Source organism: Gossypium raimondii, chromosome 13, assembly GCF_025698545.1.
Source record: "Gossypium raimondii isolate GPD5lz chromosome 13, ASM2569854v1, whole genome shotgun sequence".
Lineage (NCBI taxonomy): Eukaryota > Viridiplantae > Streptophyta > Magnoliopsida > Malvales > Malvaceae > Gossypium > Gossypium raimondii.
Genome location: NC_068577.1, coordinates 49,146,976 through 49,174,360, shown reverse-complemented (window position 1 = coordinate 49,174,360; position 27,385 = coordinate 49,146,976). Strand labels below are relative to the sequence as shown.

The window sequence follows — 27,385 nt, the reverse complement described above, 5'->3', positions numbered from 1 at the left end:
AAAAGATTGGTGGCGACTCCCAATTTTCATTTTTTAAAGTCGACAACCTAAAAAATTTTTTGTTTTCGAAAAAAATGGTTTCGACAGCTTGGCGACTCCGCTGGGGAAATTTTTTTTAAAAAAAGAAGAGAGTCGAGCCACAAAGTTGATTAATTTTTGTCTTACGGTCGAGAAATTTTTTTTAAAAAAAAAATCATAACATCCTTTCGCATTCATTATCTTATTCCTTAAATATTGTTTGCATTATACATTTCATGAGTTGAACATTTTTACCCTTTTAAGTGGGAGTGAGAAACTATGCCTTCGTGAGGTTTTACCTCCGTGTAGGGTAGTGGATTGCTGTCGGGATACATCCGTACCTATGTCTTCGTGAGATTTTTTCATCTCCGTGCAGCCATAGGGAAATGTATTCCCCTGAACTGAACTCGGTCCATATGAGCCTATAATGGGTGAGGATTGAGGAATCTGCTGGTTCGGGTACCTTTACTCTAGAAGCCAAACCTCATATAATGACCCTTAGGAATCCACCTTAAGTAGAATCATACTAAACCCTAGTAAAAATCCAATTAGGGATCTTTATTATTTCTTGATTATATTTTGTGTTTCTATACTGACTTTTGGTGTTTTATTTGCATGACATGACATTTCATTTCATCATAAAAGGCGTCAATTCAAATTCAGTTGCTAGATAGAAGGCTTATCATGGAAAGCGGGTTTCTTGATAAAGTGGAGGACAATGCGGCTGTTCGAACTTGGTCTGAAACAACGCAGCAAGAAAAGGGTGATAGTTTGGTTGATAGGCATGTATCGGAGTTATGGGACTTTACGCATATCAATGCAACTCAAAACAATTTGCAAGAATTGAAGGAAATCTGGGGTCAGTGGAGTGATGAGGTTAGACAGCTCTTTTATGATAATTATGGGGATTTGCCTTATTTGCTTGATGTGAAGGTAGACAAGCATTTGTTTCAAGCCCTCGCCAATTAAAATCCTCCTTTACAACCGCTTACGTTCGGGAAGGTCGATTTAGTGCTTACGATAGAGGAGTATATGGCTTTACTCCGTTGTTCAAAGTTTCAAGGGGACAGGGTCTATTCGAGAGCGGTGAATGTGCCAACCTTTTCCAAGAAGTTGATGAGTGTAACAGGAATGAGTGAGTAGTGGGTTGTCGCACGAATTAAGCAAAAGGGGGACAGTAAGTGCGTTCCTTGGAGAGGCTTGAAAGATGCAATCCTCACACACCCAGATGTCAGGAAAAGGTTAGATGTTTTTGCTTTAAGCATATATGGCTTGGTTGTCTTCCCTAAAGCCTTGGGGTATGTGGATGAAACAGTCATTGATTTATTCGACCGGCTCGATAAGAAAGTTACACCGATTCCAGTAATTTTGGCAGAAACTTTTAGGTCATTGAGTGCATGCCGGAAGACATGTGAAGGTAGATTTATTGGATGTGCACAGCTTCTAATCGCGTGGTTTCACAGTCACTTTTGGAAGGTGGATAAAATGTCGTATCAGGTTTTCTCTGAAAATTATTCACCACTAAAGGAGATAGTCGCTACGCCCAGGAGAGACGACATTTCGAAGGAGAAGTGGATAGCAATTCTTCAAAATCTTCGAGAAGAGGACATTGAGTGGAGAGCTCCTTGGTTACTTCCAGATGAGATCCTGTATAGGTGTGGTAGTTTTGATTGGGTTCCTTTGCTAGGGGTTTGGGGAGCTACTGGATACGCCCCATTATTGGTACTAAGGCAATATAGGTCAAGGCAATTTATACTTGTGACCCAAGGGATAGCTGATTGTGAATTTTCGTACAAGGATGATGGTTATAGAAAGAAGATTCAAGAGATGGCTAGTGCGTGGAAACAAACTCGCCTAATGAAGAGGCTAGCTGTGGGTCCAATGAAAACTCCTAGGTATCATCAATGGTGGGCTAGAAGGATAAATGATAATACACCTAAGTTAAATCAGGGAGAAGCCAGTCAATAGAAGAGCATTTGCGAGTCATTCCTTCTGAGTTGGAAATGGTAAGACAAGATTTTGAGAGGAAGAATGCGGATTTAGAGAAAAAGATAGAGCAAATGGAGGCGGAAAAGACGAACTTGAGATTGGACATAGACATTCAGAAGCTTGAGAATGAGAGGTTGAAGAAAGAGAAAAATAAGGCTGATGAGGAACTGGGCAGTCTAAAGATGGGTTATAAAAAGTTGCGTTTGTCAATAAGAACTGTTGGGTTGGGAAAGACGTCAGAACAGTGGCGAGTAGAAATCCAAGAAGAAAAGGACAAGGCCGATAAATGGGAACAGAGATTTCAAGAGATGCAAAGGCAAAATGAGGCCTTAGAAAAGAGTTTGTCAGAAAGCCAGAAGGAAAAGGGTGAGTTAAAGGATAGAGTGATTGTGTTGGAAAGATCTCTTCGTCGGTATCGAAGCTGAAACTCTGCGATAGAGTTAAAAGCAAGCTTAAGTAAGATCGAAGAGAAGAATCGAAGAGCTAGAAATGGTGCTGCAAAGTTGTGAGATTCAGATCAAGCACTTGAAAGCAAATGAAAGTCGTAATAATGAACAACTTCACCACTTTCAGAGCCAAGTTAGAAGCAGAGATCATCTTATCGAGGAAGCTGTGGTCCAGATTCGAGAAGTGGCTGATCATATACAGAATTTAGCAGTACAAGCTGACACGCTGAGTGTGAAGTATGAATTAGAGTTAGATCGGGGGCAAGAATTGGCTTTGTTACTTAGAAAGATTAGAGTTCTAGGTACTAGGGCAAAGTCGTATTTGTAATTCATTTTATGTAAAGGAATTTAATTTCTAGTAAAGTTTTCTTATGTGGAATTGAATTCAAATTGACACATTTTCTGCATTCATTTCATGCATTGCATTGTTTCATATGCATTAATAAATACATTAAGGGATTCTAATTAATCTAAATTACTCCTCAGCTAATCTGGAAACTAACCAACCTACCAAGCACCACTACGGTACTCGATCAAAAACCAAGGATATGGATCAAAGAATGGAAAGATTAGAACAAACCCAAAAGGAAATGCAGGAACTGCTTCAAAAGCAAATGAATGAGCAGCAAAAGATGATAGACAAAATGATGGAGTCTCAAGGGAGTTTGATGGCTCAGTTAACTCAGTGGTTCAATAAAGGAACTGATAAAGGCAAGGGTTCTGTGCTCAATATTGAAGAAGGAGACAATGAGGGACTTGTCTATCCTCCGGACTTTACACCTCAACAAGTTGAGATATACCCGCGTAGGTCCTCTGTTACCATTAATCCTCCGGGTGACGCTGCAACGCAAATAAATTTCCAGGCAAGATCAGGCTCTAATCCCGGAGCCAATTTTGTTAATCCTGCTATTCCTGATTTTGATGAGACGGCTGGAAAAGAAAAAATGAATGATGAATTGCTGAAACAGCTTGAGGAAAAGTATAAATGGCTGGAGGAAAAACTTAGAGCGATAGAATGTACTGAGAGCTACCATGGAATTGATGCTAGAGAATTGAGCTTGGTTCCAGGTCTGGTACTTCCTCACAAGTTCAAAATGCCAGAGTTCGAGAAGTACAACGGGACTAGTAGCCCTGAAGCCCATATTACTATGTTCTACAGGAGGATGATCGGATATGTTAATAATGTCTAGTTGCTGATACATTGCTTCCAGGATAGCCTCACAGGGGCTGCATCCAAATGGTACAATCAACTGAGCTGTACCCAGATTAATTCATGGAGAGATCTAGCACAGGCATTCTTAAAATAGTATAGCCATGTGACTGACATGGTACCTGATAGAATTACTCTTCAGAATATGGAGAAGAAGCCTGGTGAAAGTTTCAGGCAATATGCACAGAGATGGAGGGAGGTTGCTGTCCAAGTTCAGCCATCTCTTCTAGAAAGAGAGATGGCGATGCTTTTCGTTAATACATTGAAAGCCCCATTCATTACACATATGTTAGGGAGTGCAACAAAAAGCTTTTCTGACATAATCATGAATGGTGAAATGATTGAAAGTGCCATAAGAAGCGGAAAGATTGATGCTGGAGGAAATAGCAGAAGGTAAGCCTCAAAAGAAAAGGGAAATGAGGTGAACAGCGTGAATACGTACGGCAAATCGATTGCTAATCAACAGGGTTCATCAAGACAAGAATTAGGTGTGAAGCCAGGTACTGAAAAGCTCCAGTGCATGCCAATTCCAATGTCGTACAAGGAGCTGTATCAAAGCTTATTCAATGCACATGTTGTTGCTCCTTTACATGTGAAGCCTCCACAGCCCCTGTATCCCAAATGGTATGATGCAAGTGCACAATGTGATTATCATGTAGGAATTACGGGGCATTCTATAGAAAATTGCATTACCTTAAAAAAGCTAGTTAAAAAATTCATCAACATGGGTATTGTCAAGATAGATGGTTCATCTAGTACCTAGTCATGATTGAATGCAATATATGAAGGAGTGTCGAGAAGTGTTCACAATGAAAGAACTGAAGAAGAGACCTTGTCAGATTTTTACCCTTATAGACTTAGGAGTGTTTTAAATAATTAGACTGCAAAAGAAGTCCCTGTAGTATTTAGAGATTACTCAGAGTAATGTTCAAAACACACTTGTTTCCTTCAGCCTAGAGGCAATAAGAATTCCTTTATGAAATAGGCTCATGTCTGAACATCCTTATTCTAATAAAATACATCTTTGCATTCATATTCTTTCATTCTTTTCGAATAATTATACTTTCATTCTTTCGGATCTTCTTCCATATTATTCTATTCATTCATAATTGTACAAATGATTATTCATACATTCTTTTGTATATTCTTTGGTACCTACTATGGGTCCCCAGATATCAACGACATGAGTGATGCTGATACGGACTCAGAAGTTTCTTTTGAGTGAGATCTGTGTTTAGAGTGATCTCATGACTTTAAAGATGACATAGATTGTAGCCTATTTTCAGACTTGTTGAGGATGGTAGAACAGGAATGAAATCTTACTTCATGAGGGGACAATGGAGATTGTGACCTTAAGATAGCGTGCATAACCGAAGAAATAAAGCATGACCTTGTTGAGTTACTTCAAAGAGTTCAAAGATGTCTTCATATGGTCATATCAGGATATGCTTGAGTAAGCATCGACATTGTAATCAGAATAACAATACGATATCAAGAATTTACAGTATGTTCAAGATTAACATCATAAACGATGCATTTAGAATTCTTTACCGGGGCAATGCCTTCTCCTTTGGCTCATCATGGTTTAGCCTGTCGAAGTCAAGTTGCCATTTCTCTGTTGTTGAATTTCATCCTAATTGAAGAGGAAGATCCAAAGTTTTCGTCATAGTTAAATTTTGCCCCAAAAGGCTCTATGAAAGAAATCTGATCACAAAGAAGATCTTACATTGGTTCTGATCGAAAGGGATAACGAGGACTTATCTAATCCTATGAGTTCAGATTAAAAAAAACAAAAAAAACAAAAAAACAAAAACAAAAAAACAAAAAAACAAAAAAAATAAAAAAAACAAAAAAAATAAAAAATGAAAGTGAAAGAAAAAAGAAAAGAAAATGGAGAGGCCAAAGTGAAAACCCGCAAAGGGCACTTTGAGACCAAAGGGGATTTGAGTTGAAAACCCAAAAAAGGCGGCTCAAATATTGATCAGAATGGGGCACGAGGCGATTAGAGCAACTCAAAGTTTAACCAGATTGGGGCATGTGGTGATCTTGTTATACCTGAATTATCAGGAAAAGGTAGGCAACATCTTGGGGCATTGGCAGAGTACTGTGGATCTCCTAAACACATGTCAAACTCAGAAAGATCTTTAAAAAGTTTGTACAGAGAAGTTCAAGCTACGATATCTGGGGCACCCAATATTCATATTGAATTTGTTATTCTTGGAATACTTCATTTTTTCCAAGATACACATTCCCAATCAATTTCTTTACTATCCTTGTTTACTATTTTTTAATCTATTCCTTTCGAGCTATGCTCAGAACCAATTGTATTCTCATCCATTGTTATACCCTTTTTGCAAGCATGTTGCATTAGAATAATGATTAATGGACTAATAAAACTTTCACGAAGGAAGTTTTGCATATTACTTTAGAAGTTTCTAAATAAATACAGGAACATGAAACAGGACTATTGTTTAGAACGCACCAAGTTTTTAAAGGTTGGAAATCTGAAAAGGAAGAGTCTAAACTAGGACTTTCTCTTTGGATTTTGTTGTCAAAAACATTGGATGTCGTGTTGATGACAAAGCCTAAATCAACAAGCAAGTAATGATCACCAGGTAATAGAAAGAGGTTACCTCGGGGAAGAGAGCCTTCATTTGTGCACGAGCCTTTGGTACGACACATTGGGAATGGTGTAAGAGACTAGAAAGATTTAGATCCTGTATCCTTGAATTGTGATAGGAGAGGATTGAAGAAAAGCCATATACTCTTGGGTTACAGTGGGAGAACGATGGTATGAATTTTTGCGCCTTGATAGATTAAACTTTGAGGTTTACAGTGGGGGCAATCTGGCTAAATGTTTCTTCAAAAAAGCCAGTCAAGCAAGAAGGCGTTGTAGCACGTCAGTTACAAAGCCTTAATAAACTTCGAGTAATGACAACCTAAGCGGGATCATTCTCAGAAAATTAAAATTTTGCATTCATGCAAACACCATTCACACATGTCTAGTTAGGAGCATTTGATGCATTTTGATCATGCCATCCTAATCATTAGGCATAGTTAGGTTCATTATCTGGTCATGTTCCACGGAGAATGGATCGGTGAAAGAGCGATCTTGCCTTCCTGCCGCAGTGGAGCGGATCGAAGACAATGAATCTTATCTTTCCAAGATAGTGGGAAGCGATTTAAGCCACCAAGCCTTGTCTCCTGAGCGGCGGAGAAGGTTGAAGATTGTAGATCTTATCTCCTAAGCGATAGTGGAGCGGATCGAAGGCAGCGAATCTTATCTTTCCAAGATAGTGGGAAATAGATTTAAGCCACCAAGCCTTGTCTCCCTCAGCAGCAGCGGAGAAGGTTGAAGATTTCAGATCTTATCTCCCTAAGCAGTAGTGGAGCAGATTGAAGATGGCAGATTTTACCTCCCTGTGGTTATAGTGGAGTACATTGAAGCCGATAATTCTACTTCCTTGGACAACGATGGAATAGATTGAAGATTTCAGATCTTATCTACCTAGCGATGAGTGGAGTAGATCGAAGATGGCGGATTTTACCTCCTGTGGTTATAGTGGAGTGCGTTGAAGCCGATAATTCTACTTCCACGGACAACAATGGAATAGATTGAAGATTTCAGATCTTATCTCTCTAGCGAAGCGAGATCAAAGATGGCGGATCTTACCTCCCGTGGTTATAGTGAAGTACATTGAAGCGATAATTCTACTTCCACGGACAACGATGGAATAGATTGAAGATTTCAAATCTTATCTCCTAGCGATGAGTGGAGCGGATCGAAGATGGTGGATTTTACCTCTCTGTGGATACAGTGGAGTACATTGAAGCCAGTAATTCTACTTCCCTGGGCAACAGTGGAATAGATTGAAGATTTCAAGTCTTATCTCCCTAAGCAGTAGAGGAGTAGATCGAAGATGGTGGATTTTACCTCCCTGTGGTTACAGTGGAGTACATTGAAGCCAGTAGTCTTATCTCCCTGAAGTTGTAGTGGAGCAGACTAAGTAAGCAAGTCTTATCCTCCTGAAGTTGCAGTGGGGCAGACTGAAGATGGCAAGTCTTATCTCCCTGAAGTTGCAGTGGAGCAGATTAAAGCCGATAATCCTATCTCTCTAAAGTTGCAGTAGAGCGGATTAAAACCTTAGATCTTATCTCTCTGAAGATGCAGAGAGCAGATCGCATCAAATCTTATCTCCCTGAAGTTGCAGTGGAGCATATTAAAGCCGATAATCCTATCTCCCTGAAGTTACAGTGGAGCGGATTAAAACCTTAGATCTTATCTCTCTGAAGTTGCAGAGAGCAGATCGCATCTAGTCTTATCTCCCTGAAGTTGCAGTGAAGCAAACTAAGTAAGCAAGTCTTATCCTCCTGAAGTTGCAGTGGGGCAGACTGAAGATGACACTAATTCCTATACTTCTGAAGATGTACCAAGGTTCAGTACGACCGGGCAAAATTGGACATTTTTAAAGTCTTTACTCCGTTCCTGTTACACGACAACGAGCAAAGAGGGGCAGCTGTAATACCCAATTTTAGCCCGGGCTCACATATGGAAACATAATTTTTGAGGATATGCAATCTTAGATATGATATATGCAATCTTAGATATGATATGCAATCTTAGATATGATGTATAATCTTAGATATGATATGCAATCTTAGAAGATATGATTTTGTAATCTTAGAGATACCCTTTAATCTCAGCCGTTGATGTAATTGATCTGTACCGTTGGATTTGGGGAGGCTCAGCTATAAATAAAGACCTCTCCATTCACTTCAAAAAATGAGGAAAAATGAAGGAATAAAAAAGAGAACGATTGGCAGTTTTTTAAAGGTGGCTTACTATTTTTTTCGTTTGATTATTTTTTACTTATTTACGATTTTAAAAAAAGGAGAAGGTGATACCACTGCGAATTTTATTTATTTTTTATTTAGCCCTCCGCCTTTTAATGTTTTTGTAATTAAGTTTTTTTTTAATTTACCCTTTTATTTATTTTAAATTCCAATTTGATCCATTTGAACGGCGCCGTTTTAGAGGAGAAGGGAATATTTCCCTTCCAGCCCCTCTATGTAATTCGCGCGTTCAAATTAGTCCTTTTACTTTTATTTATTTGCGGATTTACCCCAGATTTTTTAATTGCAATTCAATTTGGTAATTATTATTATTATTTTCATTTTTTTAAAAATCTATATATGTTTATTTTTATGACAATTATTATTTATTTTTATATATTTTTACGTATATGTATATATTTAGTTTTTAAAACAAATATTCTTTTATGTCAATAAACACGCATATATCCATTTTTATTTTATTTCTAAAATGCCTAAATACCTATTTATTTTTTAACACATATTTTATATGTATATATATATATTTTAAATACATTGTATATTTATATAAACTTTATAATCTAGAATTCTACATGTAAATTCATATATATGCCTCTTATTCCTCATAATTTCAAGTATATATTATAAACTTTTTATTCTTTATTTATTTTGTTTGTTTTCTTTGTTCGCTATTTTCATTACATTCTTGTTTTTATTTATTTTGCATATTTATGTGATATTTTATCGTCATTAGTTATTTTGCCTTTATATTAATTTTATTTGTTTACTATTCATGTCATTACACCATTGATGTATTTATTATGGTACTTGTTTTGTAACAATTATGCATACGTTCAATTTAACATTACATGTTTTACTCGATTTTTAAAAAAAATCAAACTCTTTCAAAATGAATATTCTTTAAATCAAAATAAACTCATTATTGGGAATTCAACACGTTGTGTCCTAACGTATTGGATGTGACGCATTGATCTCGAAATGAGGATTTTTAAAAAAAATCATGAAGGAAATGTTCCAAGTTTGAGATTCTAAAGGAATTGTGCCCTAACGTATTGGGTGTGATTTCTTAAATCTTGGATAAGTGGATGTTCTTTTAAAGTAAAGGAAATATTCCGAGTTTGGGATTCTAAAGGGATCGTGCCCTAACGTATTGGGTGTGATTTCTTAAATCTTGGATGAGTGGATGTTCTTTTAAAGTTTTATTGTATAAGTATTCTGACCTAATTCATTTTCGAGGAAATTAGAATGTTGTGCCCTAACGTATTGGGTGTGGCATTTTTTGCTTCTCTGAATTGAAAAGGGTCTTAATATGCAACGTTTTAAGTTTTTAAAGATTATATTTTTAAAATTTTTGACCTTAAGACATTAATTAATTAACTAGGTACCAATTTTTGGGCGTAATGAGGGTGCTAATGCTTCCTCATACGTAACCGACTCCCGGACCCGTTTTTCTAAAATTCGTAGACCAAAGCCGTTTTTTTAGGTGATCCAATCACACCTTAATAAAATATTGGTGGCGACTCCCAATTTTCATTTTTTAAAGTTGACAACCTAAAAAATTTTTTGTTTTCGAAAAAAATGGTTTCGACACTCTCAATCTGTATATTTTCTATATGTTGTAAACCTAGAGTAACTAAAGCTTATTTATAGGTTAAATTCATAGTTTTTATGACTAAAATATCCCTAGATTAATCAAAGTTTAAGTGAGAAATTAAATCGAAAGTTTGACTGAGAAAAGAAAATTGAGAAACTTAAGAAATATGTCGCCACATCGTGGCGTGATGTTTGGTCGTTGGGACGAAAGTCTTCTTCTTGTCATGACATCGGCCACTTGTCGGGACGAAGAGTCTTCCCTCATTGTGACATCAGTCGAAATGAAAAACATATTTCCACACTAACTAGTCTCACCAACACCTTTATTTTTAATCTCATCGGAGGTAAGCGCAATATCCATCCAAACTAACTTAAGACTATTTCTTGAGTTCCTTGAATCCCATTCAACTACCCACCCTTTGAATTGCCTATTCAAACCATCTGGTAATAGCGTTTTTACCCTTCCACATACAGCTCACATTTATTCTAAATTCTCAAAAATTCTCTATCAATTTTAATATTCGATTTAATCCTTTAACTAAAAGCTAACAAAAATCACTTAATAAACTAATTTTAGTCAACAACTAAAACTTCCATTTCATCATTTCACATCCAAAATAACAAGGATTTATCAATGGAAACATCTAAAATTTTTGACAGTTTCAAAAACAAAACCACGGGTTAGCTGCATCTAGTTGCAATGATCTCAAAAACATAAAAATTATAAGAAACGAGTTTAAAACGAGCTACATGCAAGGAATTGATGTAGCCGAACCTAAAGGTCCAACCATGGAGATTTTACCTTCAATTTTTCGTGGAGAACCATTTGAGAAGATGATAGAATATTTTTTTATTATTAATTTTTGTTTAATTCTATTTAATTACAAAATTACCCTTGTTATAAACTTAAAATTTAACAATTAAAAGATCCTTAACCGTCCATCTATATACCTTATGGACTAATTGCTTCTCAAATCCTCTTTCATTTGATAATTAAGCTATCAAGTCAATACAATTCAATGATTATCAAGTTTTGTGTCTTTCACAATTTAGTCCTTTTATTCAATTAACTAACTAAACATTAAAATTTCTTCACCAAAATTTAATACGACTCTAATGTAACTCCATAAACATTAATTAAATAGTAAAACATGAGCTCACATATCGAAATTGTGGTCTTGAAACCACTATTTCCAATACCAACGAAAAATGAGATATTACAGATTGAGTTAATTTCACGAGTTAATTTGATACCAAATCATCCAAGGAAAATTATTAAAATAATCTTTCATATTTTAAATAAATTATATTATTATAATGATATTTTAGTCTTTTATATTTAAAAGACAAATAAAAATTTATTGATATTAATATTTGAACCCATATCATCCACATCTATAAAATTATAAATGTATAAAACAAATAAAATATTTTCTTTACCACTTCAATCAAAATTTTATTTTAATATTTTTGTACATTTCAATTTTATTAGAGCACGTTTGGTTCGCTGTATTGGATTAGAGGTGTAATGGATTAGAGGTGTAATGGAATAGAGGTGTAATAGCAAATCAACTGTTTGGTTGAATGTAATTGAATAGAGGCGTAATAGTAATCTTGTGTTTGGTTGAATGGAATAGAGGTGTAATAGCATAATGGAAAAAACTAAAATGACTAGAATACCCTTAGCATAAATTTGTTTTGGTAAATGATTATTGTTATTGTTATTTAAATTTTAATAAGATTATTATTATCAATAATAAATAATTTAATTATATTTAAACATAATTATTATTAAATATATTTTAATTAAAATATATAATTTAATAAAATTCTTAATAATTAGCGAAAATTTGTTTTGGTAAATTATTATTGTTATTGTTATTTAAATTTTAATAAGATTATTAATATCAATAATAAATAATTTAATCATATTTAAACATAATTATTATTAAATATATTTTAATTAAAATATATAATTTAATAAAATTCTTAATAATTAATATTCTTATATGAATTTACTCAAATCATAATATATGATCTTGTAAAATATAAATTAACATAATTATTATTAAATATATTATAACTATATTTCTTTGCAACATCATAGAAATTCAATCTAGTAGCTCACTCCAATTTTCCTATTTAAACTCTATAACTATATTTCTTGCAACATCCAATGGAAGCAAACTAGACTAAAAGCAGATAATAGCCAAATGTTTCCATTTTTCTTTTTCATGTTTTTAAGATACGAGCATACATTGAAAGCGAGATATGCACACTTGAGCACATATTCATCATACAATTTGAAGAAAAACACTGCTACAAACAACGGCTTTTAGATAAACTTTACAAAGGTAAAAACATCATTAGCACAAATTCATAGCGCCACTGTTGGAGAGATCTTGGTGATGATCGATGACCCGAACCAAGCTATGGTGATCCGATGCGGACCAACTACTAGAAACAACACCATAACGATGCGAAGTCTCTGCGTGTTGTATCTGGATAGATTTGGGAGCCATGATCATTAACACACTTGTCAAGTAGCCATTAGTTAGACCTAGAAGGCAAGTCGATGTGAGGCCGGAAACTCGTTCGGAAGAGCCGAGGGCCGTGCAAGCAACCTATGAAGAGAGGAAAGAACAATAACCTCACAACACAAGCGGAAATAGCAACCTTTGCATTTTCAAGGAGATAGACTGCATCAACGATTTGCCAACCAGGTCAAACACATTGTAGCTTTGTTATAAGGAGGACCAAATACAGGTCCTTGAGAACCAATGAGTGCACATCCTCATGATGTATCCCGAAATATTGATAAAGTCACAACATATATGAGGACGATCCCAAATCCATACCACTTGACTGTTCCTACTATATTCTACAAGGTTGCTCTCCAAACAGGCCGGTCATGGGACCTTTCTCTTTTTTCCTCCTTAATGACCTCGACCTTTTACTCCTCATAATCTTGCATAATCGGAAGTTTGTGTGCCACATTGTACAAGACTATGCATATGACCATAAACACAATGCTAGTAAAAAGTAAAGGTAGGCACTCTTTCTCGGGCCATCGACATCTTGTGGAAATACTGACTTTGGTTAGGATCCTTAGCATTGAAACAAGGACCCTAGCCCAACAATTTGACAAATTAAAATTTCACTAGACGAGGAAGCAAACAGTTCTTCATATAATATGATTCAATACAAAAGATAAAAAATGAAAGAAATGAATTTTGTATCCAGGAATATTCAAGTGAAACTACTGACCACATGGGTACTAATAGTAACTATGGTTTAATTTCTATTACACCATATAAAAAGCATAGCCATAGACCATGTGTGGTAGAGGAAAAATGTTCAAGATTCAGAGTTCATAGTGTCATCAAGAGCTTTATTACATACCTGGCGAATCAAGGAAACTTTCAAGTTGTTAAAGCAAAACATACCTTGAAAACAACTAACATATAATTAAGCTATCCTTGAGTCAAACCACTGGTTGGGCTACTTCAGCTATAATAATTAGTAATTACTGAACAGCTCGATGCCCTTAAGCAAAGTACTAATGACTCCTTTAAGTACCAATCTAATAAACTTCACCAACTTTCAAGAATTCATGGATCAACAAAATTAAATTAACATCCATATCTATAGTTAGTCAAAAAGTTGTTCGTTAAATTACCAGAACCACGGATCCATAGCGATAGCCTACATGTAGCGTTCAGGCAATTCCCCAGCCGCTCCAATGAGCCCACCTTGAACAAGCGCATCGCCTATACCCGCCAGAGCGAGAAGACCGACCGTGACGTAGAATCCGTCATACAATCCGACCCGACCCTTAATATAACCGCATCCATAACAGGCACGATGAGCAGGGAAACCACGAAAATGCCCAAACCAACATTGATTCGCATGTAAGCTTCACTTTTGTGAGCATAAAATACAATGACCAAGAGGCAAGCGAGGCCGACGACCATGTAAACGACGGCGAAAACACGGTGGACGGAAGCTTCCGGGTAGAGGTAGGAAAAGTAATCGACGGCAGTGATGAAGCTATTCCATGAGAGGAGAAAGCCAACGCCCAAAGTGAAGTAGATGATGTAGCCCAAATTGAATTTGTCTTCTGGTTTTAGGAATGTGCGGAGGAGGAGGGCGGATTCAGAGTCGGGTTCCGGGCCTCCGTCGATTGCGGATGCATCGGGGAAACCCATTTCTGTTTTTGTTTGGTTTTGTTTTGTTTTTTTCCACCAAAATGCAACTGGGAGGAGAAATTATGAGGACAGAAGAGGAGAGGGTCGGGTAGGGAGGGAGGGTAAAATAGAGAGTTGGGGAGGGAAGCCAGACGTAATACCTATTACTCGATTTGGGAAGGGATTAGAAAAGCAGGGAATTTGGGGATTAGGTCGGGATTGTATTACGCGCTTAATACCTATTACAGCGAACCAAACGCCGGATTAGGGGCGTAATGTAATAGGCGCGTAATCGGTCAGTAATGGATTACCTAATACATTGAACCAAACACAAGTATATTTTTTATTTCATTTCATTATATATGTGTTGTTGTTATTATTAGTTTTAAACCATATATTTTTTATTTATTATATATTATTTTTAAATATATAATTATTAAATTTATGACGTCACAAATTAAAACATACATAAAACGTGGAACTATATAGCAAATTAAGACGTCATGTTGGTAGTTGGAAGTACATAAAACAAATTAATAATTAATAAATATAGCAAAGTAAGAGGTAGGTTGATGGGCGGAAGCACATAAAACTAATTAATAATTAATAAATATAGTCAAGTAGGTAGGTGGAAGTACATAAAATAAGTTAATAATTAATAAATATAGTAATAAGGAGAGTTCTAATATAATACATTAATGTTTTTATTTTTAAAATATTTATTACTAGTCAATAATAATTAATTAAAATTTTATTCTTAAAGACAGTTCATTTTATCCAAAAGTATGACTCTAAAAAACACTACTAAATTTGTTATTAAATTCATATAATTAAATTTATCATTTTATTTCACAAATATATATAACTAAAAATACCATATTACAACCTAAAATTAAATAAAGAAGATATAATTACATCTAATTAAATATTATAATTATTACAGTAAAAAAATACTATAATAAATTTTAAAATATCAACTTAATAAATTTCTTCAAACTTATTATTTTATATAAATTATAGATATCTATTATTTGCAGTCGTGACTCATCAGTTCTTTCGTGGGCCAGGTCAAGTTAATTCCAAATAATAAATAAAAAACATAAATAAAGATGGAGAGAATTAAAGAAAACCCAAAACCTTGAAATAAAAAATCTTTCTAACTCAAAACACAGAATTCTCTCTGTAATAACCAATTTTTTGCCCGGCCCAATTATACTAACCTAAAGCCCAATGACCGAATACACCAGACCCAACCCTAAGTAAGCCCACTAGCCTAAAACACTAAACAGAATCAAAGAACCCTAAGCAATTAGCAGCAGCCGCCTCTGTCGCAGCAACCGTTCCATTGCCCATGTCGTTGCTCGCACGTTCAGCAGCACTGCACAACGTCCGTTTCGACGTTCTCCTTCACATGCAACAAATGATCAATAATAGCAGAAAATAGGACAAAAATGTAAAGGGGGAGTTTTTGAGAGTTTTTTTTTATTCGGCTATAAAAATCGATTAAAGAATCTGTAATGGGGATTAGACAAATTTTGTATTGAAAGTTAAAGAAAAAAAAAGAGAAAAAATAGAAAAGCAAGGATTTTTGAAGGTGACAGATTTTACTTTATTTTGTTTTTCTTTTGTTTTCCTAAAACAAAAATAAACAAAGAGAGGAAGGAAAGGAGGACTTACCATCGAGAGAGCCGTCGGGCGCCCTCGTTCATCGTTATCTGGTCGGAAAAGGAGGAGACTGGAACGACAGAGGGAGCGCTGCGGCGCAGCTTCAAATGGCATAGGAGAAATGTTTTTAGGGTTTGAAGAAGGATTTTTATTGGATTTGAAAAACGGCGCCGTGTTTGATGTACCCAAATGCCCGCGTGTTGACCCGATCTGACCCGGAGAGGATCCGCGCATTTCTTTAAAATGGGCCATTTGCGCAATTGGTCCCCCTGTTTTTTCAGTGTTTTTAAATTGTTTTTGTTTATTCTAAAATTTACAAAATATTTTATTATTGTTTCAATTTAGTCCAATACTGTGAAGTGTTTTTGGGTAATTTTCTCCTTCGGCCTTCCCCCTGTTAAGCGTGTTTTAAAATACTCCCTTTCTTGTTTTGATTTTCAAATTCAGCTCTCAAATTCTGTTTGTTTTTTAACTTAATCCTTAATTTGTTTTTTTATTTTTTATTATATTGTTAATATTGTTTATTTATATTATTATTATTGTATTATTATATTATATATTATTATTATACTTACTTATATATGCGTATATGCATATTAATACATATATATTTTAAAAGTTTTAAATATATATGCTATATACATATTTTATTATTATTTTATTTTCACAATTTATATATATATATATACACATTTATATTTCACGATGTTTATATTTTTCCCAATTTTATAATTTATATGTTTATACAGTTTTTATAACGTGTACATATATATTTTATACTCTATTCAAAGCTTATTATAAATATTTTCCACGTTTTATATTTACTAATATACTATACTTATACTTTTTTTGTTTTTTTAAATGTATGAATATATTTTATATGTATTTTATTTTCATGACTTATGTGTTCATATATATATATGCATTGACATTTTATAATACATATGCATCTTTTATATTTCATATTCCATGCACATATACACGCATTTTCTATAATATATGTACGTATAATTTAAATTAAAGTATTTATTTCATATTGTGCATTAACTGTTTTTTAACCTACCTTTTAGAAAATATATATATATTTTGATTTAGTCAAAACATTAAAATCATTTTCTTTTGATTCAAAGGCTTTTAAAATAATGCAATATTTGATATTTGGGATTTTCGAGGAAATTGAGCCCTAACGTATTGGGTTCCGATTTTTTTTATTAATCCTAAATAATCAAGAATATTCTTTATTCCAAACGCATAAGTAAAAAAATCATTTTCGGGAATTTAACATGTTATGTCCTAACGCATTGGGTATGACATATTATTTTCTCGAGATGAAGATTTTCCTAGATAATAAAGGCAATATTCCGTATTTGGGAAATTCGAGTGATTGTGCCCTAACTTACTGGGTTTCAATTTTTCTCTTTTAACCCAAATAAACGAATATCCTTTTGAAATTTAAATGTACGAGTTTTAAAAATCAAAAGACAAACTTAATTTTGAAGATAAAAAATGTTGCGCCCTAACTTACTGAGTGTGACATTTAAATTCTTTGAAATAAGAATGTCTTATTTTTTAATTTATTCGAGTTAAAAAGTTTTCTTTTAAAATATTTTTAAATTTTCGACACCAAGACATTAAACAATCAATTCGGTACCGATTTTAGGCGTTACGAGGGTGCTAACCCTTCCTCGTGCGTAATTGACTCCCGAACCTTTTTTTCAAATTTCGTAGACCAAAATTATTTTTTAGGTGAGCCGATCACACCTCAATAAAGGATCGGTGGCGACTCATTTTTTTGTTTTTAAAGTCGATAACTAATTTTTGTTTTCAAAAAAATGGTTTCGACAGCTTGGTGACTCCGCTGGGGACTGGTTAGAGAGTTGAGCCGTAAATTGATTATTTTTTGTCTTTTAGTCGAAAAAAATAAATTTTGTTTTAAATCATAATTTCCCATTTTCATTCATTGGATTTCATTGTCATACGCTTGTTTGATTGGCTTAAGTTTGTTAGCTTATTTGCATTTTGCATTTCACAAGTCGGTCATTTTACCCCTCTAGGTTGGAGTGAGAAACTAGTCATTCGTGAGGTTTTCACCTCCGTACAGGATAGTGGATCGCTTTCGGGATACATCCGTACCTATTTCTTCGTGAGATTTTCATCTCCGTGTAGCCATAGGGAAATGTATCCCCTTGAACCGAACTCGGTCTATATGAGCCTATAATGGGTGAGGATCAAGGAATCTGCTGGTTCGGGTACCCTTACTTTAGAAGCCAAATTTCATATAGTGAACCTTAGGAACTCACCCTAGGTAGAATTACTCTGAACCTTAGTAGATACCTGATTAGGAGTTTTTATTATTTCTTGATTGTATTGGATTTAATGTTTATACCTGATACTAGCTTATTGTGTTTTGTTTTGAATGCATGACATTTTGACTGCATGGCATTTCATTATAGAAAAGAGGTGTTGATTCACGTTCGGTTGCTAAATAGAGAGCTTGTTATGGAAAACGAATTTCTTGATAAAGTGGAAAATAATACGGCTGCCTGAATATATTCTGAGAAACACAAGAAAGGTGATGGGGGAATACATGGCTTTACTTCATGCCTCAAGGTCAACCTGATTATTCAAGAGTTTCTGACATTCCAACTTCCTTAAAGAAGCTGAGGAGCATTACAGGGATGGGCAGACGATCGATCATAGCTAGGATCAAGCAAAAAAGAGATAGAAGAGACACTCTTTTAAAGAATTCGCAGGGTTTATCTTAGCATCCGGATGAAGAAAGAGAAGATGTCCTCGCTTGGAGTATGAGGGCAAAGCCGGATATATACCGCTTTATGTAAAGAAATTTGTCTTTTAGTAAAGTTTTCTAAATGCAATTGAATTAGAATCAACGTCTCTTTATGCATTCATTTCATGCATTTGCATTACATTGCATCATATGCATTAAAATCCATTAAAAGGGCGTTAATTTGGAAAACCGACACCCTTACGGCACCCAAGCAAAGACTAGAGAAATGGACCAAAGGTTGAAGAAATTAGAGTGAATGCAAATACAGATGCAGGAGCAACTGACCAAATTTTAGCAGGAAATGAGAGATATGATGATAGAATTACAGAGAGCTATGACGAATCAGTTAACCCGGTTGCTAGCTGGAGAGTTAGAAAAAGGGAAAGACTCGGTGGTTCACTGTGGGGTTGATAATGAGGATCTCGCCTATTCCCTAGGTTGTACTCCAATAAGTGTCCAGGTCCAGCCAAATGGGCGTCCACAAGAGACACTCTTTACTATTAGATCCCAACAATATCAAACTGGTACATCGACACCAGTGAGTTGCTTGACAGGCTTAGGATCCAATCTGAGGAATAATTTAGCTAATCCTGTTGCTCTTGAAAATCCAGCCTAAATAAAACAGGCGAGGGTAGAGTACTCAGATACTATAAGAGCCCCAAGGAAGAAGGGGAATAAGGGAGATAATAAAGGCAGATATAACAAGGGCCACTCAAAACCAATCACTATGGGCCGGCCAAAGACAGAAACCACTAGCCATCAGAGCCCTTTAAAGTGAGAATCTTACACAAAGACAAATATAGAAAGGCTTCAGTTCACGCCTATACCGATGTCATATAGCGAGCTATATCAAAGCTTATTTAATGCACATGTGGTGTCCCCCTTCTACTTGAAACCCATGCAGCCCCCATTTCCTAAAGGATACGACGCAAACGTCCAGTGAAAATATCATGCAGGAATCACGGGGCATTCGATAAAAAACTGCACTACTTTCAAGAAGCTAGTTGAAAGGTTCATCAATAGGGGTATTGTCAAGTTTGATGACTCATCTAATCTGCTACCCAATCATGTTGATAATGGGGTAAGAGTGAGAGCAAGAAGGGGATTAGTTATTTCTGATTCAAGAGGTAACCATGGAAAGATAATGAACCATTGTGAGTTCCATCACGAGAAGAAATACGAAACCCAAGAGAGTGTGGAACTCAAGACCTTGGTTCCGGGCATGATAGATGACAAAGAGATGGAGTTTTGTGAGGAAATTAAAGAAGAGAGAAATATACACACAATGTTGGAAAGTGTTCACATCAATGCCATATATGAAGACACACTTGAAAAGGGACCTTGTTAGATATCCATTCTTATAAACTTGGGAGTGTTCTAAAATAATCAGATTGTAGAAGAAATTTTTGTAGCATTTAGAGTTTATTTAGAGCAATGTTCAAAACACACTTGTTACTTTTAGCCTAGAGGCAATAAGAATTCTTTTGTGAAATAGGCTCATGTTTGAATGTCGTTATTTTAATGAAATGCTTCATTGTGATCATTTTTTTGAACCAATATACTTTTGGTCTTTTTGAATAATTATTCTTTCATTCTTTTGGATTTTCTTCCACATCATTCATTCATTCATAATCATAATTCTACAAATAGTTATTCATAAATTTATACATTCTTTTGTATATTCTTTGATATTTATTATGGGTCCCCAGATATCAATGACATGAATGACGCTGCTACAGACTCAGAACTTCCTTTTGAGCGAGGTATGTGTTTAGAGGGATTTCATGACTTTGAAAATGACATAGGTTATAGCTTATCTCCTGATTTGTTGAGGATGGTAGAGCAAGAAGAGAAAAAAAATTTATCCCATGAGGAGACAATATAGATTGTGACCTTGAGGGAACATGCACAACCGAAGAAACAAAGCAAGACATTGTTGAGGTGCTTCAAGAATTCAAAGACGTCTTCGCATGGTCATTCCAGGACATGCCTAGGTTAAGCACTGATATTGTAATCTAAGCAACAGCACGATGTCAAAAATTTGCAGTATGTTCAAGATTAACATCGTGAACGATGCTTTGCTGGGGCAATGTCTTTCGCTTTGGCTTATCATAGCTTTGCCTACTAAAGTCAAGTTACCATCACTCCATTTTTTTTGTTGGATCCCATCCTAATTGAAGAGGAAGATTCAAAGTTCTTTTTGCTATAGTTAAAATTCGCCCCAAAAGGCTCTATGAGAGAAGCCTGATACCAAAGAAGATCTGCCGCATACAAAATGAAAGTGGAAGATTTTATGTGGAAGACCTTATCTGGAATAACATTGATTCTGATCGAAAGGGATAACCAGGACTTGCCTAATCCTATGAGTGTAGATTCAATCCAAGAAAAAAATAAAAACAAAAAACAAAAAACAAAACAAAAACAAACAAAACAAAAAAAAGAAGAAAAGAAAGAGAAAAAGAAAAATTGGAACAAAAAACAAAAATAAAAACATCTACCGGGGCAATGCCTTTCTTTTTAGCTTATCACGGTTCTTCCATTAAAGTTGAAATTCTTTCTCTCCGGATATTGGTTGAGCTGAAGTAGGATGAAGATCCAATCTCGATACGATTAGTTGAACCTAATTGAAGGAAAAATGCCAAAAGCTATTCGTCACGGTCAGATGTACCAAAAACGGATGATGCGGGCTTACAATAAAAAGGTTCGTCCTAGAGAATTCCACGAGGGGGAAGTAGTGTTGGAAAAGATCCTTCCTATACAGAAAGATTTCAGAGGAAAATGGATGCCAAATTGGGAAGGTCGATACGTTGTAAAGAAGGCTTTTTCAGGGGGAGCTTTGATCTTGAGTGAGATGGACGGCAAAGATTTGCCAAACCCTGTAAACTCAGATTCGATTAAGAAATACTTTTCTTAAAAAAAAAAAAAGAGGAGAGGCCAAGGCGAAAACCCGCAAAGCGCGCTTTGTGACCAAAGGTGGATTTGAGTTGAAAACCCGAAAAAGGGCGGCTCAACTATTGATCAAAATGGGGCATGAGGTGATCAGAGTAGCTCAAATATTGATCAAAATGAGGCATGCAGTGTTCTTGCTATATCTAAATCAACAGGAAAGGAGACGTGACATCTTGGGGCATCAACAAAGTTTTGTTGGTTTTCTAAGCACATGTCAAACTCAGAACGATTTTTAGAAAGCCTGCACAGAGAAGTTCAAGTTGTGATATCTGGGGCACCTAGCCTTCCCGCAATTTATATTAAATTTGTTGTCTTGGAATACTTTATTCTTTTTCAAGATATGTGTTTCCAATCAATTTTTTCTGTTATTTTTCTTATCCTTGATGATTTATTTATCTCATATTTTATTTTCGATAAATTTCATCTTGTCCATTTTGATAGTCTTGTTCAAGCATTTTTAAATAGAAACAACGATTAATGGGCTAATAATACTTTTACAAAGGAAGTTTTGCATATTACTCTGGAAGATTCTAAATAATACGGGAACCTGAAACAGGACTATTGTTTAGAATGCACTTGGTTTAAAGGTTGGATATCTAGGAAGGAAAAGTCTAAATTGAGACTATCCCTTCAGATTTTGTTGTCAAAAGCATTGATTAAACAAAATGACAAAATGTCGTGTTGGTGACAAAGCGTCAATGAACAAACAAGCAATGATCACCTTGCAATAAGAAGAGGTTTCCTCGGAGAAAAATCATTCATTTGTGCATAGGCATTTGGTATGACACCCTAAGAATGGTATAGAGGGCCAAAGTGCTTCACATTGTGATAAGAGAAGATCGAGAAGTCATATTTTTCAACCCTTGGGTTATAGTGAAAAAATGATACAAATTTTGTGTTCCAGTGGATTAAACTTTGAAGTTTACAGTGGGGGGCAATCTGATTAAGTGTTTCTTTGGATATGCCAGCCAGGCAAGAAGGCGTTGTAGCACGTCAGTGATAAAGTCTTAATAAACTTTGAGTAATGATAACCTAAGTGGGATCATTCCCAGAAAGAATAATATTCTACATTCATTCAGACGTCATTTATACATGTCTAGTTAGGAGTATTCGATTCATTCTGATCATGTCATCCTAATCACTAGTCATAATTAGGTTCATAAATTGAATTATACAGGTCATGTTCCCCAGAGAGCAAGCCGGTGAAACTTCAGCCTTGTCTCCCTGAGCAGTAGTGGAATATGTTGAAAATAGCAGATCTTGTCTTCCTGTATTGGCAGTGAAGTAGATCGAAGACCTCAGCCTTGTCTCCCTGAGCAGTAGTGGAGTAGGTTGAAAATAGTAGATCTTGTCTTCTTGTATTGGCAGTGAAGTAGATCAAAGACCTCAGCCTTGTCTCCCTGAGCAGTAGTGGAGTAAGTTGAAAATAGCAGATCTTGTCTTTCTGTATTGGCAGCGAAGTAGATCGAAGACCTCAGTCTTGTCTCCCTGAGTAGTAGTGGAGTAGGTTGAAAATAGCAGATCTTGTCTTACTGTATTGGCAGCAAAGTAGATCGAAGATCTCAGCCTTGTCTCCCTGAGCGGTAGTGGAGTAGGTTGAAAATAGCAGATATTGTCTTCCTGTATTGGCAGCGAAGTAGATCGAAGATACCAGCCTTGTCTCTCTGAGCAGCAGTGGAGTAGGTTGAATATAGCAGATCTTGCCTTCCTGTACTGGCAGTGAAGCAGATCAAAGACACCAGTTTTATCGTGAGTCTTATTTCTTGGGCATTGTAGCGGAGTAGATTGAAGCCACGACAGCGAATTTTATCTCTCTGGTGTTAAGACTTAGATTAGCTTAAGTGGAGCGGATTAAAGCTGTGGGCAGCGAATCCTATCTCTTTGGCATTACAGTGGAAAAGATTGAAGCCACCACAACAATCTTACTTTCTTGGCGGTGTAGTGGAACAAATTGAAGCCACGAAGGCGGATCTGGTTTCCCTGACATTACAATTAAAAATATTGAAGCCACAACGGCGAATCTTACTTCCTTGGCGATGTAGTGGAATAGATTGAAGCCACGACGGCGAATCTTGTTTCCCCGACATTGCAGTTAAACAGACAGAAGAAATAAATCTTGTCTCCCTGAAATTGCAGTGGAGCCGATTAAAGCCAATAATCCTACCTCCCTGAAGTTACAGTAAAAATAGATCTTATCTCTATGAATTGTAGAAGAGCAGGTCGCGTCAATTTTTAGTGGAACAAATTGAAGCTACAAGTCATATCTCCTTGAAGTTGCAGTGGAGCTGATTGAAGATAGCTACAAGTCAAACAGATTTTTAACTCCTATGTCTCTAATGTTGCAGTAGAGTGGATCGAAGCACTAGTTCCTATACCTCTGAGGATGCAGTAGGAGGGAATGAGGCTATTTAAAGAAAAAGAAGAGCACTAAGGTCCAGCATGACCGGGCAAAATTGGTTTTTCTTAGTCTTTGCTCCATTCTCGTTACACGACAACAAGCAATGAGAGGCAGCTGTAATAACCAATTTTTTGCCCGGCCTAATTATACTAACCTAAAGCCCAATGACGCAATACACCAGACCCAACCCTAAGTAAGCCCACTAGCCTAAAACACTAAACAGAATCAAAGAACCCTAAGCAGTTTGCAGCAGCCGCCTCTATCGCAGCAACCGTTCCATTGCCCACGTCATTGCTCGTATGTTCAGCAGCACTGCACAACGCCCGTTTCCACGTTCTCCTTCACATGCAATAAATGATCAATAATAGCAGAAAATAGGACAAAAATGTAAAGGGGGAGTTTTTGAGAGTTTTTTTTTTGATTCAGCTATAAAAATCGATTAAAGAATCTGTAATGGGGGTTAGACAAATTTTGTATTGAAAGTTAAAGAAAATAAAAGAGAAAAAACAAAAAAGCAAGGATTTTTAAAGGTGACGGATTTTGTTTTTTTTTTCCTCTGTTCTTTTTACTGTTTTTACTTTCTTTTGTTTTTCTTTTGTTTTCCTTAAACAAAAATAAACAAAGAGAGGAAGGAAAGGAGGACTTACCGTCGAGAGAGCCGGCGGGCGCCCTCGTTCGTCGTTATCTGGTCAGAAAAAGGGAGGAGACTGGAACAGCAGAGGGAGCACTGCGGCACAGCTTCAAATGGCATAGGAGAAATGTTTTTAGGGTTTGAAGAAGGATTTTTATTGGATTTGAAAAACGGCGCCGTATTTGGTGTACCCGAATGCCTGCATGTTGACCCGATCTGACCCGGAGAGGATCTGCGCATTTCTTTAAAATGGGCCATTTGCGCAATTGGTCCCCCTGTTTTTGCAGTGTTTTTAAATTGTTTTTTATTTATTCTAAATTTTACAAAATATTTTATTATTGTTTCAATTTAGTCCAATACTGTGCAGTGTTTTTGGGTAATTTTCTCCTTCGGCCCTCCCCCTGTTGAGCGTGTTTTAAAATACTCCCTTTCTTGTTTTGATTTTCAAATTCAGCTCTCAAATTCTGTTTGTTTTTTAACTTAATCCTTAATTTGTTTTTTTATTTTTTATTATATTGTTAATATTGTTTATTTATATTATTATTGTATTATTATTAGTTTATTATTATTATATTATATATTATTATACTTACTTATATATGCGTATATGCATATTAATACATATATATTTTTAAAAATGTTTTAAATATATATACTATATACATATTTTATTATTATTTTATTTTAACAATATTTTATATATATATACACACATTTATATTTCACGATCTTTATATGTTTTCCCAATTTTATAATTTATATGTTTATACAGTTTTTATAACGTGTACATATATATTTTTATACTCTATTCAAAGCTTATTATAAATATTTTCCACGTTTTATATTTACTAATATACTATACTTATACATTTTTTGTTTTTTAAATGTATGAATATATTTTATATGTATTTTATTTTCATGACTTATATGTTCATATATATATATATATGCATTGACATTTTATAATACATATGCATCTTTTATATTTCATATTCCATGCACATATACACGCATTTTCTATAATATATGTACGTATAATTTAAATTAAAGTATTTATTTCATATTGTGCATTAACTGTTTTTTAACCTACCTTTTAGAAAATATATATATTTTGATTTCTTCAAAACATTAAAATCATTTTCTTTTGATTCAAAGGCTTTTAAAATAATGCAATATTTGATATTTGAGATTTTCGAGGAAATTGAGATCTAATGTATTGGGTTCCGATTTTCTTTATTAATCCTAAATAATCGAGAATATTCTTTATTCCAAACGCATAAGTAAAAAAATCATTTTCGGGAATTCAACATGTTATGTCCTAACGCATTGGGTATGACATATTGTTTTCTCGAGATGAAGATTTTCCTAGATAATAAAGGCAATATTCCGTATTTGGGAAATTCGAGTGATCGTGCCCTAACTTACTGGGTTTTGATTTTTCTCTTTTAACCCAAATAAACGAATATCCTTTTGAAATTTAGATGTACGAGTTTTAAAAATCAAAAGACAAACTTAATTTTGAAGATTAAAAATGTTGTGCCCTAACTTACTGAGTGTGACATTTAAATTCTTTAAAATAAGAATGTCTTATTTTTTAAATTTATTCGAGTTAAAAAGTTTTCTTTTAAAATTTTTTTAAATTTTCGACACCAAGACATTAAACAATCAATTCGGTACTGATTTCGGGCGTTACGAGGGTGCTAACCCTTCCTCGTGTGTAATTGACTCCCAAACCTGTTTTCTCAAATTTCGTAGACCAAAATTATTTTTTAGGTGAGCCGATCACACCTCAATAAAGGATCGGTGGCGACTCCATTTTTCGTTTTTAAAGTCGATAACTAATTTTTGTTTTCAAAAATATGGTTTCGACACTCTCAATCTGTATATTTTTTTATATGTTGTAAACCTAGAGTAACTAAAGCCTATTTATAGGTTAAATTCATAGTTTTTATGACTAAAATATCCCTAGATTAATCAGAGTTTAAGTGAGAAATTAAAACAAAGTTTAACTGAGAAAAGAAAATTGAGAAAGTTGAGAAATACGTCGCCACGTCGTGGCATGATGTTTGGTCGTTTTGACTTTATAAAATCGTAAAAAATATAAAAAATTGTAAAATTTTATAAAAATAATAAAAAATTATAAAATATATAGAAATATAAAAAATTATAAAATTTTATAAAGTCGAAAGAAAATTATACAAAATGTAAAGAAATATAAATTTCTTAAAAAAATTATAAAAATTATCGTACCAAAAGAATCATTTTATAATTTTATATAACTTTTATTGATTTTTATTTTTATCATTTTTCGCCACATGTCACATTATGTTGCGACACATGATGACTTTAATTTTAAAAAAAAACCTAGGAGTCGTTAACTTTAACGACCAATAGTTAAAGTTAATTGTTAAAGGGATTTTTGGTGCATTTTATAATATTTTATGATTTTCATAAAATTTTACAATTTTTATTTTTTACAATTTTATAAAATTCTAATTTTTAATAAATTTGAAAATTTTATATTTTATTAAAATTTAATAATTTATCTAAAATTTATTTATTTTAATTTATTTTCTAATTTTTAATAAGAGCATGGCCTTAATTGCTTTTTTTTTTTAAATTTTGAGGGTCTTTTTGATGCATTTTGAAAGTTCAAG

At 34.6% G+C, this 27,385-nt stretch overlaps 1 pseudogene; it reads right to left on the bottom strand.

Moving 5' to 3' along the window:
• Nucleotides 1–12,487: 12,487 nt before the first annotated feature.
• Nucleotides 12,488–14,619, bottom strand: LOC105761431 (equilibrative nucleotide transporter 1-like; annotated as a pseudogene).
• Between the last annotated feature and the right edge of the window lie 12,766 nt (nucleotides 14,620–27,385).